Source organism: Enhydra lutris, unplaced genomic scaffold (genome assembly GCF_002288905.1).
Source record: "Enhydra lutris kenyoni isolate GAN:26980312 unplaced genomic scaffold, ASM228890v2 scaffoldscaffold15, whole genome shotgun sequence".
Lineage (NCBI taxonomy): Eukaryota > Metazoa > Chordata > Mammalia > Carnivora > Mustelidae > Enhydra > Enhydra lutris.
Window position 1 is genome coordinate 41,134,570 of NW_019154099.1, and position 19,130 is coordinate 41,153,699.

A 19,130-nucleotide genomic window follows, 5' to 3' on the forward strand; every position below is an offset into this window, starting at 1 on the left:
ACTTTGAAGATTTCACGATATTGCTGAAATTAGTATTGAGTTCAATAGTTTCCTTAAATTCAATCAGCAATGTAGACACACAGTCCTTATAACTAATGTGAGAAAACAAAGACCAATTATCTCATGAAAGCATTTAATTTACATTATCAAGATAGAAAATATTACTCCTTGCCTTCATACAGATACATTTCTAGAACTGCTGCCACACATGTGACATTACATTTGAAATTGAACTTGAAGTTCTTTTAAGATAAATATTCTTAAGAAGTAGTAGGGAATATTCCTGAAATCAGAAGTTTTAATACACTATAGTTAATAAACGTATTTTGGATGTACAGTTTCTCTTGAGAATAAATTGGAATACTTAATATTTTTTGGAAGCTAATTGCACTCTCATTTAATTTAATGAACATTTTCAGTAGCAATATTATGATTCATGTTTCTCTGGGAAAGAGCAGCTTGATACTTATGAAGCATTGAGTTGTTCTGTGCATGACATGTGGCTACTTTGGGAATTTTTTTTTTTAACAATTAGCTTAGTTTTACATTGCCAATTATTTCTTAAAGAAATCTATTCCTGTATTAAGACTCTGTCGTTAATACTTGAAATACCGAAGCTCATCTTCAACAGCATCATAACTGTTCTAGAGAGAATTTTACTTGAATGTATCAGTCCCATTCTTTTCCTTTACTAGCAAGATTCCTTTCTGAAATGATCATCAACTAGTCACCTGGTAGAAAATATAAAGTAGTGGATAAGGTACCAAATCATACAAAACACAAAGCTTGGTTTAATAAGTTATTAAATCATAAAAGGAGTATCATAAGGGTTTTGTTCATTTGTTTTAATACAGCTAAGTAGATAGCACATGCTTTTCTTTGTACCCATATAAATATTAGAAATTGTTCATTAATATTCATAACAAACATGTTCGAATTTTTTACTGTGATTACAATGATTCTATAGGTCAATTGGTGACATCTTAATAATACTGTCTTACAAGTTATGAGTATGGTATTTACTTCCACTTATTTAGGAATTCTTTAATGTCTTCCACATATGTTGAAAATTCATTCTTGGGTATTTGATGCTAATTAAGTGGTATTATTTATTTTAGTCTCTGGGATTTTCTGTTGTTAACTATATAGAATTATAATATTTTGTGTAGTACTGATCTGGAATCTGCAAACTTGCTAACTTCAATTAGTAATTTGATGTAAATTGGTATTACTTAATACATACAATACAAATTATTTGAAGTTTCTTGTTTTACATTATCTGAGTCAATTCTGTTGATTTTATGAGAGGTTAGAAGTAAAAAGAAATAAGTATTATTAAGTTACCATACTTGACCAAAAGTTAATGCTAAAATTAAATGTATTCACATTAAAAAAGGAAAAGAAGTAAAATTTGTAAGGAAAAAGAGTTTGTGCTTTATGTTCTGTTTATAAACTAGGGGAATTAATTATTTCTAATCAGTTAGATTGTTTTAAGGATTAAATTAAGATATATGTAGCTCTTAAGACATACTAAGAATTGTAATATTTGCTGATACATCTTATGCAAGATTTGCTTATGTAGACATGATTATGAAGAGAGTGATATTTGCAGAAAAATAAAAACTTAGAAGGAACTAAAACAAAATATTAAGGAGTTATCACTTGGCATGTGGCTATTTTATTTTGTTACTATATTTCCCCTTTTTACTTTTTTTTTTAATAATTGCCTGTATCACTTACCATTTGTGACACAGTGTTGTTTTTTTATTTTCACAAAATTTATATGATAAAATGGGAAATATTAGAAACATTTTATTACTTTATCTAAAACAAGATCAAATCATCAACATGAGAGGTAACTTTTTAACATCCTTGACTTTATTTTTCTCATATCTCTAAAGCTCTTTGGCAAAAATACACCATCATAGGTGCTTTTCAACCCTGCTATTCTACCAGCTGACTGATGTCAGCCAATACTGACATTTTATAGTTGGTGATTTATCAGATTATTATTTCAACCCATATGGATTATTGGAACAAGAGAGTACACTAAATTGCATAATTTTCATAAGTTTTCTCAAGGTAGGAGTGAGGGAAATTACCACTATTGAACAAATGGGTAGAATTGGTTACTGATGAAAACTTGAACATTTCACTCCTCACCGCTGGAGAAAACCCTTTCCTCATGCTGCTGCTGATGGACCCATGGTGTTTCTGAGCTTCTACTCTAGAGTATAGTAGACAGTGGATTTGATGTTAACTTTACACTTCCTACCTCTGTGACCTTAGGAAAGTAATAATACTTGCATAAGGTTTTTTCATTTTTGTAAAACAAAATGGTAATTATTACATAGATGGTTTAAAAGTTTTCAGAGAAGGAAAAAAATGTGGCATATCATCTGGTACTTGATAAATGTTCTGTGAATATAACTTTAACCAATATTATTATGTTTCAAATAAGATAAATAAGTTTGTTTTTAATTTAACATTTAGATGAAGGTTTTACCTAATGTTGCTATGATTTCACTAATTGATAAATTTATAGTCCTTTGTTATTTTCTGGCTAAAGATTTCAGAAAATATATCAGATATTGATATTCTACATTGTCTTTAGAAAACCAACAGGAAAGCCATGATAAGTAGTGCATTTGATTTTCTTCTTGGTTTCAATAATGGAGGCTGGTCTGGGATGGCAAGGGGACATGATGTCAGTCTAATTTTAATTGTGGAGAATATTTTCACTTGTTGATAATTTAAGATAACTTCAAATTAATTGCTTTTACACAATTCTCAGTGAACTTATTCATTATTGAGTAAAATACTACTGTCATTATGTTTCAATAAAATGTGAAGATACAATGATTTTTAAAAAGCAGATCTTAGGAAAACCTCAGTTGTGTGATACATTTATAATGCTTAGTGACCCAGTTTATGCCACTCAGATTAAGGTACCAGAGGAAAGTATTTGATATTCTCTTTAAGTTACATTTCGTAGTTATCAGGCCACCTGGGCGGCTCACTCAGTTAAGCTCCAGGTCCTGCGATGCAACACTGTGTCTTGGGCTCCCTGCATAGTGGGGAGTCTGCTTCTCCCTTTGCCCCTGCTGCTATTTGTGTTCTCTCTCTCTTTCTCGATCACTCTCTTTCTCAAATAAATAAATAAAATCTTTTAAAAAGTTACATTTCATAGTTACCATTTTACTTATTCAACTTAATAATATCACCATCAGTATATTAATTTTTATGAATTTAGCATCATTCAGTTAATCTTTATATCACATAGTACAGATAAAACTTTTTCTTTTTATCTTTGCCAAAAAATTCCACTTTCTTATGAAGATTCAAATTGTTCAGTAAGGAACTAACATATTTGAAATATGAAAAGATGTTTCTGAACAAATATTTTGGTCTTTGCCCAATTAAAATGTCAGGCATGTGATAAATGATATCTTTAAAAAAAAGAGGACCTCCTTTATTATTTTGTTTTAGCATTCTTTTTCTTTGCTAATGAATGAATTACAAAGCTTATTTAAATATGATGTTTAAAATAAGAAGAATATCTAATTAATATAATTCTCTAAAAATAAAAAAAGTGGGGGGCGGTGATTAAAAATTAATTCAACTCTAATGCAATTTCTAAGTGTTATTTCCAATAGAATTTGAGCATTAATACATGCATTTGCTCTCAAAAGCTTATTAAAATGAAAGTGTTTCATATATGTTAAAATGCATGCCCTAGGCACAACTAGACAATACTGCTCACTATTAAGGTTTGCATCTACACAGTAGGAAAAAAAAAATCAAAGAAAATATTACAGGGAGACAACCTGTAGCATAGCTTTTGCATGTTATTTAGGATGAAATAGTTTTACTGTAGTAAGCAAGAATCCATTGTATTGTCAGCCCTGTACCTTCCTCCCAAGATGATATAAAATAACTCAAAAACAAAAACAAAAAACGATGAGAAGGAAAATGCCCCACCCCTCACGCCCCATCTTGCAAAATATTACCTCCTCCCATTTGAAGTGCATCTCCCATGGCTGGACCGAAATACATTTCTCATCTCTTTGCTTATATGCAGAGCTGAAAGTTGAGAAGCAATCTTTAGAGTTATGCTGATAGGGATAATCTTCATGATGTGCTGATCTCAAAAGTAGACCTGGTATCCCTGGGGTTGAATTTGGAAAGATGTAAATCGGTTTCCTAACACTACATTTTGCAATGTGTAAATTAATAACTTGACATTTCACAGCTGTTTTAAAGGCTGCGCTTTAGAGAATGAAATATCAATCACAAATATACATCTACCCAGAAATGTCAAATCCCACCCAAATGAATACCACTGCAAATTAGCAGCAGGTCACATTGTTCTGCTGTCTTTCACCTGTGATGCATTTCCTTCCTTTCCAGGTTAAGAACTCCCCTGGAGAGGCTTAAACCTATTTTCTACCTCATATAAAAGATGGGTGGTGAGCTGCTTTAATAACAGAACATAGTATCCAAATGCTAAACCTATTTATAAGAGACGATGTGGTACAGTAAAAAGAGAAATTAAAATAAGAGTCAAAATACCCAGATTGAATTCCCAAGCCTGTGCTCAAGACCAAGGTCTCTGCAGCCTCAGTTTTTACATCTTTAAAATTGGCCTTAACTACTTCACAGGATTATCTAAAAATTGCCTTGCTCATCTCACAGAGGCTTGCACAGTTAGAATAAGCTAATAAATATTCCACTTTAATTTTAAAAATAAGCTTAGAGAATTACAAGGGATTATTAATACCCTAAAGAATAATGTTTCCTCTCTTGTTATATTCGCTTCTGTCTTGCTGTGTATCTTGCTCATCAAGTCACTAGGGGAGTGACAATTTGTCCCACATAAGGAGTAATTTAGTAAACTAAGCTGTCATTCAGTGATTGAGTCCATCTGAGTAAGAACAGGCAAGAGCCGCTTAATTACATTTCATGTCTAAACGACTTCTGTCTTTTTTCCATTAATTTTCAAAATACAGTTTATGTGTTTCATAGAACATTTCTGATTCCTAAGTAGTGATTAACCCTTGGAATTCTTTAGAATATTCCTGCACTTTTGCTATTTGAATGCGGTGTATATTGTATAACAATAAGCTATTGCATTAAATTTGTTTCTTCCAAATTGTATTGTAAGATACATGAAGATAGGAGTATTTTATTAACTTCTATGTATCTTTGGCATTGAGCAGTGATCTACACACATAAGGATTCAAAAGAAATTTACTGAGTGATTGGATAAAATATAAGTTAATATAAGTTAATATAAAACATAAGTTAATTCACATAATCTCAGTTATCTGGTTCTTGGGAGAATAGCCTGATTTTCAGTTTAAGAAATTTAGGAATGATGATGCAAACTGTACTTAATCCCAGTCAGCAACAGAATTAACCAATAATTTTTGTTGTTTTCTTTTTAAAGAGTTACCAATATGAAGGATGTACTTGTAATATATTCCACCACTTATTAATGTCTTCATGTGAATGAATTTCACTTGATTATTTAAGAACAAATATTTATCTGGAAAGAGCTATGCATTGATCCACTATTTCCATAAGGAAAAATTTCCCAAACCATGTGATACAGTAAATTCATGATTTAAAGTTTTTGTACTCATTGTGTTATATGTTTAATTAATTTCCCAAACACATGTGAAAGATTCAAGAAATGCAATGAATGCATTAGTGTCCATATTTGTCAAATGCTTTACATTGGAATCAATTATATGTGCTGGGTTTATTACTACTGTTTCATAAATTATTTTGATTTAATTCTGTGTTATAGTATATGAAACAAGTCACTCACAAATTAAAATAAAAAATCGTATTATCTTTCTATGTGATATTCAGGACAGCCATACCGTAAGGAAGTAATAATAAGTAATGTGTTTGTAAACTGTGGTAGTAAATCATAGATCATTCAAAGAAACTATTAAGCATTAAGATTCATGAAAATTTAAAAATGCCCAAAGAAATTACAAAAGTGTCTTAAGGACAACTACTTTCATATTTCACAGAATTTTATTAAAATGATAATTATAAAATGAATCTAAGATCGGTGACATCCCTATCTTTATCAATAAAGCCATAGAGGAAGGCTTCATTTGTTAATGCCTCCACATTAGAAATAATGTTACATTTCTTATCCTGCACTGAAATTAGATTTACATAATTATCTCCACACTAATACAAAATAACATCTTGTTTTAGATTCTTCACACTAATATAAAACCGATTTTCAAGATACACCGATTAAATAGATTTTTCTAATACACAGTAGGACTTTGCCAATGTTCCTGTGAAGACTCAAATACAGAGAAAGGCTGAAATACCTATAATTAAACGCAAAACCAAGTTGAGCTTTGAATGACTATGAAGTCAAAACTTGAAAAAAAAAAGATTATTTCCTGCAAGGATGTTATTGTTAGATATATTTGCTTAATTTTAAAACAGCATGCACACCCGAACTCATGTGCATACTTTTCTTTTCTCAGTAAACGTTAAGACTGAGAAGTCAACTCACAGACTCTGAATGACACTCTAATTCAGTGAACTGTCTTGGGCTGGGACAAGGTAATAGTTTCTTCCACAATTACCTTGTCTCCAACATAATAACCTGCTTTGCCAACAGGATTTAATTTTTTCTGGTTAAATTTATTAAACATAAAATTAAATATATTTAATAGGTTTCATATATTAAGATGCAATTAAAATACAGTATGATGCTTGTAAAGTTGAAATACTTATAAAGCACTATTAAGTTAAAAATATAAGACTAATAGGTGATGGGGATTAAGGAGGGCACTTGTGATGAGCACTGGGTATTGTATGTAAGTAATGAATCACTGAATTGTACACCTGAGACTAATATTACACTGTATGTTAACTAACTGGAATTGAAATAAAACTTGAAAAATTGTATTATGTAGCAAATTAATGAAAATTTAAAAAAGGAATTGTTAGTAGATAAATATGCAGATGTTCATTTTTTTAAAATATGCAGGTGTTCTTAACCATAAATAATTGGTAAAGGAATTATCTTTTTACATATTTTACATATCTTCTTTATTTTTTAAATGCACATACATGTTTTTTGATATTAAAAATTTTGATTAGAAGCAAACTAAAAAAAAAAAAAAGCTCCTACAAATAAACATATTTCTGTCCTTCGACACTGAAACTTCACTGATAGAAAGATCTTCAGAGGAACGAAAGAAGAGACGTTCATTTAGATCTACGCCAAGTGATGTTTAAGGCAGCTTTATACATAAAAGTGAAGAAAAGTAACTTGAATTTCCAAAATTAGGAACAGCTAAATACATATGGTAAAAACTTGTAAAATATCATGCTTAAAATACATAATTTAGGAGACTTTTACTGAAATGGCAAATGAAGAAAAGATTGAAAACTATACTTCAAAATATGTGTAATATTTCAAGGTTTGGTGTTTTTAAATCAATGTACTATAATAAAAAATTGCAATTATAAGACTGAGATATTATTGGCTTCCAGATGCGTATCCAGTTTCAGAAAATTTTAAATGTGTACAATTTACTTGTAGAGAACAAATAATATATATATATAGAAAGAGAGCAAGGAAGAGAGAGAGACAATATGCAAAACGCCGAGCTGAAAAATATGGGCAAAATTTCTTCTATGCTTTTTATATTTTGCCAGAAACTATAGTAAAATTATAATAATTTTTGCTCTAATTATGCTATATCACTACTACTTCTATCACTGGTACCACTTCCACTATTGTTGCTACTTTGTTCACTATTAATATGAATACAGTTTATTCAATATTATCTTCTCTCCATTAAATTCTTTTCCTACTCATTGAAATTAAGGATTTTTTTAGAAATGTTAAGTAAATTACCAATCTTGTCTGCTCAGTAGAGAACTAGGATTAAAAACCAGATCTGTCTTTTACTAAAGAATATCATATGATAAAAAGTATACAATAAATATATATATATATTATTTAAATATATTAAAAACATTATTATTTTTAAATACTTTAGATGGGTAAGCCTCTTTTTTCATTGATAAAATAGTTTTGATTTGATTTAATATTAATATCTTAAAAATAATCACTCAAATTTTATTGTTCTGGTTCAGTCATATGGTAGAAAGTATGTGTGATTTTATTCATTAAAAAAGTTTTAAATTTTCTTTTATATATATACATATATACACACACACACACACATACATATATATATATATATATTAAAAACCATTTAGTCAAAGTGAATAAATGAATGTATTTTCATATAGGCACATGGCTGACTTTTCTAGTACGTTGTCCACATGTTTGATACAAAGTCACCCAAATATTATAAGAAATAAACATAGAGTGTTGATAAATATAGGAATTATTCTGTATCTCTCATTTTGCGGAATTCTTGATTTAGTGTGGGTAGATGATGCTACATTATTCCAATAGAATTTTAAAGATAAGCAAAAATAAATTAATTTATTTTCTTTTTCCTCCCTGTATACTGAATTTAAAATTGATTTTACAAAGATTCCATATATACTTACATTTCGTAGAGGATTCCCATAGACTGCAAAATTCTAAAATCTCAGAAACCCCTTTGTATTGATTGGTGTAGCAGTTATTATTTTTCATGTGTAATAGTTGAAAATATGAATAAGGAGATGCTTAATATCTACAGAACATACAGTTGAGCGCTAACATTTTTTTCTACTAATGAACTCCATTGAGAGATGAAGGAAGCATCATGAAGCAAGGGGCTCCTTCCATCTCTAAACTTGCTAGTTCTATGTTCTTGGGTGTAATACTCAGCTTCTTCTCTAAAAGAGGAATGAAAGAATACCTTGCAATGGTGGACCAAAACAGTAACTTCTGACAAAGTAAGTGTCAGGTAGTGGGCAGACAGTAAATATTAGTTATTATTAGTTGTTTAAGAGTAAAAGTAATAGTAGTGGTAGTAGTAGTATTAACAGCTGCAATAGTGTTTTTCTTTGGGTATGATACAAATATTTCAGGAGCCTTACGGAACTCATAAACCCATATTGACAAGGCTATTCCCGAATGATGTGAATGATCATAAAAAGACATTTTTAAATAGCATTTTTCTAGTTCCAATATTACCTATTTAACAAATATTCCAGACATTTTTAAAATCTTCCCAAATCATTCTAATTAATCATAATGGATGTTTTGTTGACACTTTTCAAAAGATTTCACTTGCTACATCATGAAACCTCTGATTTTCAAAATTTCTTCTTTCTGCTCTTATCAACTGCTGATAGCCAATGATTGCCTTATGCCTGTAAAAAAATATTTTCATGTAAATGTTGCTGATGTCTGAACCAAGGAAAGCCCAGCCTTCCCAAATTGCCAAAAGAGATGGTGACCCACATTCCTGGTACAACAGAGATGGTTGCAGCAATGGGAGTATGGTAGATTCAATAAATAAAACCTACATAAATAAAAGCTTCTGGGGTCCTCAAAGATTTTTTAAAAGTGCAAAGAGGTCCTAAACGATGTGAAATTATAGTGAATATGTTCCTATACAGAATAGAAGTTATGGAATATCCACTGAAAGAGTAAAATCTAACTATAAGCCATGATCACTTATGTGATTGACACTTTGGGGATTGACTAGTTGTTGAGCTTCATCTTTAAAATAACTGAATTTTCATGGCCAGAATCAGTTGAGCCAATATCCAAGAGGTATCCTCCTGCTGTTTCCTGCCACCAGTTACTTCTATCATGTAGTACAAAACCCATATGAGCTTTTAATTTATTTATCTATTTTTTTAACCAACAATGAGGAATTGTGAGAAAGATTTGGTAGATTCCATTGTATGCATTTTTCTAAAAGACTTACTTTAAAACATTGCATTTAAACTGCCTATATGTGGGATGATGACCATAGTCCTTCTTCAGTCCTCTTGTGCTTGCTTTATGTATCTAGTTAGTTCAGCTGTTATAAAAATATGAGGCTAGAGGAATGCTTAGTTTCCAATTACTTTAATTCACAGCTTCCTGTAGAGATGCTCGTACTTTCTGAGATGAATTGTTAGAAGGGAATATGGTGCCCTGCATTAGTGATGCTTCTTAGCTCTTTAACCTTTCTGTGTACATGTGCTTCCCACAGAACCCAAGACTGGCTCTGCATAAAATGAATAGATACTGGGAGCATAAATTATCACCTTTTTAAAAATCCTGATTATGTACATTCCTTAAATTATATCAGTCAGGAATCCACTTTCCCTTTATTCATTCCCTCAATTAAAAAAATATCCCAAGCATCTTTAATACTGTTCTTGAACAACAAATTCTGAGTTTTCTTAACCGCAAAAGAGTTAAGTATTGGGGGAACTTTTGTTCTGTCATTGTAATATTGAGCTGTATATCTTTGTCTACCCACCTGTCTGTAACAGCATCGCTATTTTTCTACCCACCAGCATAACCCTTGTTTTATGCAAACTTCGTTTTATCTTTAAAGGCCATAGGGACTTCCATCAATCATTCTTGCTCCTTAATTTTCCAAATAGTAAAACCTGGAGATTTCTCCTTCTCTAGTTTGTTATCACAATGCACTCTTGAAATCTTTAATGAGTTTTTTTTTCCCTAAATCTGAAATTGCTTCATGAAACAAAACCTTATATGTTGCAGCTGAGTAGCAACTCTCCTTATTAAATAAAACTAGTGATGCCCTGCAACAAATAGTTTCAGCAAATTTTCATATAAATTAAGGTAATAGATAGTAGAGGGGTAGGCTATTCATTCAGAAAGTTGTCCTTAGAAAAGTAGCCAATATTTTTACACTACATGTTTGTCTTCCCAACAAACAATTTTAGTGATCTTATTTGTGGAAACAAAGCATTTAGACTTGCTACAAAATGTATGGCTTTTATTTTTAAAAGGATAATCTCTAGATTTAGAAAATAAATTTAAAAGGTACTTTGAGCTCATGGCCCTGTTGCATGACAAGCAAGAACCTCCTATATACTTGCCTTCTTATTTCATTTTTATTTTATTTTATTATTTTGTTTTTCCTTTCCTATGACAATAGAGCTGCACAACATTGCAGTGAGAGTGCTTTTTATTTCCACAAACAGATCAATTTGAGTTTAAGCTGGCCTAGCCAAGATACTCAGTTATATTCTCTGGCCCATAAAATATTTTCAGTCCCCCGAAGCTCTTGAAGCTCCCCTAAATACACTTTCCTGGAAGCAGTATCACTAAGCAAAATAGTTCCCAAAAGATATTTATTTTTATAATTTAGCCATCAATTTAGTATAAACATCTAAGCATTCTTCTTTTGAGTTATTTTTATTTATACTCAGAATAATGAGGGCTTACTATAACCATCTTATCGATATTCATTGAAAAATATATGCACAAATCATGATTAAAACCCATAATTCCTCTCTTAGGTAGACTATTCATTCTCATTCTTAGACACTGCAATGCTTAGACAAAGGTCTTCTCCTCTTATTTGCATTTTCATCAACAGATGGCCCAGACCAGCAAAACTACACATGATCTTCTCCACTGCTACTTCCTTACATCTTTACAAAAGTTAGTGACTGACACTTCATTCCTTTCTTCCAGCATTTAGAAAAACTCTCACATTCTCTGTTTTTATCTCTCTCCAAGAACCACCAATTTCCTCTTGATGACTTCCATTGTCACCCCCAACCTCTAAATAAACTCTCTACCAGCAGCAAAAACAAAAGAAAAAAGAGAGGTAGCCTTGGGAAGCTTTCCAAAAATTTCCAACTTTTTCTGAGGCATTGCTCTTCCAATATAGTCTTTTGAATAGACTACAAGTTGGACATGTGAGCTGAACACCTAGAATTGTTTTTTATAAGAACAATTTTAAAGCAGAGGAATAAGAATTGCCAAATAATCTCCAGAGTTGAATTTGCAATAAATGAGGCTTGTTTTTTGCAAGTATGGTGTAGAAATGGTTTTAAAGGACTAGAATCGGCAAAAATGGAAATTTTGAGTTAAAATAGGTAGGTTTCAGACGATAATATATGATATAATACACATACACTGGAAACATTTGTATTTGGTTATTTATTATTATTTTAGTATTATTTTTCAAAATAAATGTTTTAAAATAAAACCAAAATCAAGTCTAAAATAGTTGCATATAAAACTGCAAACCAGGGGCGCCTGGGTGGCTCAGTGTTTAAAGCCTCTGCCTTCGGCTCAGGTCATGATCCCAGAGTTCTGGGATCTAGTCCCGCATGGCTCTCTGCTCAGCAGGGAGCCTGCTTCCCGCCTGCCCCTCCCCCCACCCCACCTGCCTCTCTGCCTACTTGTGAAAAAAGTTAAAAAAAAAAAAAAAACAAAACTGCAAACCATCCCGTCTTCTAGGTACAAGTTACAATGATAAAGGTGCACGGATAATGACTCAGCTCAGACCCACCAGCTATTCCATGGAGTTCTAGTCCTGAGACTCAAGAGGAGAGAGAGAGTGTAAAGGATCATGATAGCTCACAGAATTTTGTTATACTCTCTCCTTCCCAACCTTATCAGTCTTTCAGAATATTTTCATGGTGTTCAAAGAAAACAACTTCACACCTATAGCCACTGTAGCCCCTCAGGAGGTGGAGTGTTTATTCATCTTTAGGGTCCTTTTATGTCTCTATTACTTATACCATCTATCTTCCATATATTCATGCCCCAAATAATCTTTTTCCTTTCTTCTCTCTTCATTGTGGTGTGGCACACTAGATGAGGGGTTTTCTGTTTCTAAATTCTCTACAAAGCTTTCTTTTATCTCTTTTGTATCATCTATCTTTCCCCCAAATATCCATAAATTACAGCTTTTGAAGGCATGAGCATCAGTTTTATACTTTCTTTGTAAAAACTCTTCAGTTAGACCCTATAAAAGCAAAGAACCATGAGAAAAAATTGAAAAGATGAAAGAGACAAAGCAAAATATTCAAGGGGCTCAGTGATCAATTCATCAAACTGGGGCTTAGAAGACTAAAAAAAAAAAAAAAAAAAGGAAAGGCTCCAACCATATAAGTTGTCAGTTTTTTAAGATTAATTGTGACCATATTTTAGATATACTAAAAAGTTTCCCACTGCTTATATGGAATCATTCAGTTTTCCCAGAGTCCAGAGCAGTGGAAGAGCATTTAAGGAGGTATTGACCATTTGAGATTTAGATCTCATTCAGCCAACACACCAAGTTATATTCTCCCTTCAAACGAATATTTGCAGTACTTAAAAGGTCTTGATTCTCATCCAAAAAGTGTTCTTTGGAGGTAATAGCACTGAGCAAGCAGTCTTTTACCTGGTGTCAGATACTTACTTTGGCTCAGCTGTTTGTGGAAAACCACTTTCACAAACAAAAGAAACAGAAACTAAAAAGTTGGAGAAGATTGTTATAAATGAGCTTTCTGAAGATTTTTAAAAATCTTTTTGATAAGACCTTATTTTTCAACCAAGTCATTTTAGGGTACATGCAGTCCTTGTGATTAACCATATTCTAACTTTCAATATCAAGTCTATATCACCCATAGTGTGTTAAATTTTTTTTTTGAGGTCTTTTTTAATGTACTGGTGGTTGCCAAGAACAAAAGTATAAGATAAGAACTAACATATGGAAAAGTCATCCACACAGCCTGATGTGTCATTTAGCAATACTTTTTTTCTCTGGTACAGTATCTACTTTACCTGCACTCTTCCGTGGTATTTCCAGAATAGCCAAGATGTAATTTGCAGCTAGTTCCCTTAAGCAGTGGTCAAATACAGAGTACCACTGACCTATTCACTGATCCCATTCTCTGCAGCTTCCATAAATTGAGTGCATAGACCTTTGAATTTTACTTTTGGACACATTTTTAGAAAGATAAGAAAGAGGAGATGGAAAGAAGGAAGGAAGGAAAAATAAAGAACACAACAATTAAAATGGGAGATAAATATACTTATAAAGGTGCTCTTACACCTTTACACAAATAATCTTAAAAGTTAATGGGAACATAAAATAAAAGACAATTTTTAAAAATAATTCAAGATAAAATATTAAAATTAAGCTACTGTTGATACTTCCTTCCACTGCTGGTATGAAACCAATGTCTTTCAACATACACATAGTATAAAGTTTTGGAAAATTTAACTTAAATATTTATAGCTTATAAAAATTATTTTTGTAAGTAGAAAGAGGGAAAAGGTGATCTATTTTATATGTTTTCAAAAGCATACTAAAATAATAAATTAAAAACCAAAAGTATATACTAAGTTAAAAATATACAACCTTGACATAGTTGAAAAGTTATAAATAATACATTAACCAGAAAATTTACTAATATTTACTGAATATAGTTGTCTCCATGTGGAACCAATAAGAAAGAAGAAAGAAAGAGAGAAAGAAAAAGATTATACATCATTCATAATTTCTAGATATAGGACCATCATATACAAATCAAAAGCATTCATCAAACCAAAATTAATAATTTGGAAAGCACGATATATAATTTGAAAAGAATTCCACTTACATTGGCAAGAAAAAAAATGAGTTACCTCAGAAGAATATATTTTAAAATTATAATTTGTGAGAAAAACTTGTAAAACTGTAGATATGGATTACCAAAATAATTGGAAAGCAAAATTAACATAGATATTTTATAATGAAATCTCATTAAAAACCCCCAAAATAATGACCAAAAAGTATTCACAAAACCACAAATGAAAGCCTGGAAAAAAGACATTAACTACATGTGTCCATTCAATTCCCAAATATTGGCTTTGAGCCACTCAAAAACTATGGGCAGTCATGCCCCCTATACAACCCAAGTGTCAGTCATTTCCTCTGGAAAATAGAAGGTAGAAGTCCAGCAGATACAGAATCCAGAGCTATTTTAATCACGTATCCATCTGTTGTTTTCTAACATCTTTTACTGAAATTTACCTTTTGAAAAATACTGAATAAGGGTCTTGTATGTTCCATAGTTATTTTTCAAATCACTTATTTCTTCAAAGATATTTTCACTAAAGTCCAAGTCTTTTTAATTGAGTATAAGAATCACTTACATCTTGTCTTATGTACATTGCTGTGATTTAAATATTTTTATGATAGGACACCTGGGTGTCTCAGTCTGTTAAGTGTCCAATTCTTGATTTCAGCTCAGATCATGATCTGATGGTTATTAGATCATGAGTTTGGGTCCGTTTCTGGGTATAGAGCCTGCTTAAGATTCTTTCTCTCCCTCCTTCTCTGACCCTCCCCCTCAATAAATAAATAAATAAATAAGGAAATCAATCAATCATTCAATCAACATTTTTATGATACATCTCTCTTTTTTCCAAAATATCCAAATAAATTTGTTTTTATTATAATGAAGTGTGCATTTACTTCTCTTGTATTGTTCCTTCTTTAGATATCTCTTTTATCTGATATTAATATAACCACACCAGATTTCTTAGTATCTGCATACTATATGTATTATCATTCAAGTTGGAGAAAACCAAAAAAAAAAAAGTCTAAAACAAAAATTTCCTTTCTTCTTTTCTCATATTAGGAAAAATTTAGTAGATAGGCTAGGCTGACAGAGAAATCAAAGAGTTTGAATTCTAATAAAGACAAAAGATTTAAGCTGTTGGGTAAGTCATGCTTAGATAGAAAAGCTTATTGCTTATGTGACCAGATGGGAATGAATGCGATATGAAAGAGTTCCAAAAGAATGAGAAAAGCAAAAAGAGAAAGAGAAGGGGCAGAGAAAGCCTGTACATAATGTGCTTATTCTTTCCCCTCTTAGGGAGAGAAGTAAATATTCCCTTACCTCTATGTGAACATGGGAAGTGAGAATGTGTTCTGACCCAACAAATGCCACCCTGTGAGATGATATCCTACCCATGGTACATCCTGCAGATGGGAAATCAGAACCTTATAGAGTCATATTGATTGTCTTAGTTATAGAACTAGTAATGAAAGAAGCTAGAGTTAGAAACCAGGATCACCTGGACAAATGCTATGCCTCATTCAGAAAGTCCACACTTCATATGAACATTAGTATACATATTCATGAAACATTTTATAGGAGATTACTAAGTAAAAGACTAAGAATTACAGGAGAAAAGATGAAAATAATAACAGAAACCATGCCTTCCCATATAAAACATATGATGTAGTGGAAAATTCAATTAAAATGCTGTATGATGAAGTGTTTTGATAATCAAGTTTGGCAAGTTATACAAATACATGGGAGACTACAGAATCTTCACCTTGGAGCATCATATAAAGCTGGTGAAAGGCTATGATCTCTCCATAATGAGTAAAAATTGGCAAGATGAATTAATTATGATGGAAGTAGGAGTAACAGTTTAAAAAAATTGTGCAAAACATTGGGGGGATAAGTAGTCATTCAGGAAATAAAACACTTTTGTTTGTGTGAAAATAGATGGCTCGTAACAAATGCAAAAGATGAGGTTGGAGAGTTAAGCAGAAAGACACATTACTCAGGGCCAAAGAGGTTGTCTTAAGGATTTGGGATTCATTAAAAAAGCAAAGGAGAGCCCTTGAAGATTTTTTTTTTTTTTTAAGTACAGTAAAACGATATAATTTATGTTTTAGAAGATTCATTCAATGTGTTATTTTGGAAAATGGATTAGATGAAATTAAGACACAGTTATATGAAAATAATTAGGAGGAGTTAGCAGCAATGTAGAGAAGAAGTGATGATGCTGGCCCAAGCTAGGAAAGTGATATTATAAACAGAAAAATGTGAATCAACTCAGAGAAAATATATGAGAAGGATGGGAGGACTTTGGCATCATTTGGATAGAAAAGAAAAAGAATTGGAAGGGAAATGTTAAGTCTTCTCTTGGGAGCAATTAATTACATGGTATTTCTTTTCACTGAGAGCAAACTGATTTGGAGGGCACAGAAAAAATGAATTTTCTATATTGTACATGTTGAGTTTAAGGTATCTGTGAGCCAACCAAATGAAAATGTATGGTAGAATGATGAATAGTCTGATCCAAAGTAAACACCATCTGAAAAATGATACTGATTTGGATGATGGAATTTCGGTTTACAATTTGGGGATGAACATCAAAAAAAGGATAATGAAAGGGTAAATAAAAAAGAGATCACAAATAAAATTCAGGAGAAAACTGCTGTAAGGAAAACTGGAAGTGATGGGTTAGAAAAATAAGCAAAGACTTTTAAAAAGAAGACAAATACTTAATGATGACAGAAGTTATAGAAAAATTAAATGTGACAGTGTAGAAAAAGATAATGGTAAATTTAAGAGCAGTATGGTAGATTACAGAAGACCATAAGTACTTCATTGCCCCACTTGTTAGATGTCGAGGTGAATTTTCTTTCTCCTGATTTTGGGTTGGCTTAAAGAATATACTTGACAAATATATGATAATGGGGTGACATTCTAGGACTTCCAAGGTAAGCCCATGAAAAGCTCTGTAGCTTGTACCACAGCTATCAGGATTCCTAAACCACCAGGGAAGCAGTTCAGCTATCTTTCAGGAGATGTCATGTGGAGAAGTGCTAACAGTACAAAGAGAGAGAGAGGCTCTGGCTTCCGGCTTTCCTCCAAGGCACCTGGCATATGAGTAAAGACATCTTGGAAACCACCCCATGCCCAGCCTAGTTGCCAGCTAAATTCCACTGAGTTACTCACGTCAGCGCCATGTGTGACAGAAGAAATGTGCCAGCTAAGCCCTGACTAAAACTATGACTCATAAAATCATAACATATAATAGAATGGTTGTTGTTTTAATTGACTAAATTTGGGTGTACTTTTTAAATGTGATAATAAATAATGTGAACATATATTGGGAGTAGAGTGATGCCTTCATGATAGCCTGTAATATTGACCATTGACTTTGGTACCTGGAGTGGGATGGAAAATATAAAGGCCTAGAGGAGACGGTTAGTGATCCTAGAGAAAATGAGTCTTTTATTATGCAGTGGCAAAAATAGTACTGAAACTGTAGTGTATGGTAATACACTAAATAGAAAATAGAAAATATGGCTAATTAAAACAGGTGGATTTAGCTAAATGGAATTCCAAGTTGGATGCTAACTGTGACAATGAATTCCATTTTCTTGCTTGTCATAAGGTACAGATAAAAAAATAATGATCTAAGAAAGAACTTTCACCATTCAAAATGAATTTAGAGAGAATCTAAAGAAGCCAGAACTTGCTGAGTTCAAAAATAAAAGAGTTTCTTATACCTAGTTCCTCCAAGGAAAAAGAAAAATAAAGTTATCATTTAATGAATGGATTTAGGGCAAATGTTAAATATCCAGGACAGTACCAGTAAAGCAGATAAAAGAGTAAAGATATCAAGAAATGTGACTGTAAGATCTTTTTTTGTTGTTGTTGTTTAAATTTTAGAACAACTTAATGGTAGAAGGGCATTGAGTACATTAAGACACATATATCCTTTTACCTAGACAAAGACTTCCAAGAATCTTAAAGATATAGTCCACAGCTTTGTAATGCTCAACTGTAGGTACATGAGGATATTTCTTTCAAAGAAGAAACATGGGGATTTGTCTAATAAAGCAAATTATAATTTGATACATAAGAAAATACTGAAAGACAAAAAAAAAAACAAAGTGAAAATAAAAAAGGGAAGCTGGACTCTCAAACTTCTATAGGCAGAACACAGGCTGAGAAGTCTACTCAGTCACAAACACCAAGGAATCATTTATTATTTAAAGGAAAATGGGACCAGAATGTAGAACGAAGAGTGGCAGAAAATCATTTCCAGTGAGCAGAACTTGGCCTTAAAGAAGAAACTGGTGAAAAGGTAGCTTTTATAGAAGGTTTTCTATCCAGAGTACCAATTCCTTTGTAACCCATTCTTTAGCCGACTTCTAGAACAACATATTTTCTGGATTTTTTTTCTTTTCTTTTCTTTTTTTTTTTTTTTAAGATTTTATTTATTTATTTGACAGAGAGAGATCACAAGTAGATGGAGAGGCAGGCAGAGAGAGAGAGAGAGAGAGAGGGAAGCAGGCTTCTTGCTGAGCAGAGAGCCCAATGTGGGACTCAATCCTAGGACCCTGAGATCATGACCTGAGCCGAAGGCAGTAGCTTAACCCACTGAGCCACCCAGGCGCCCCTGG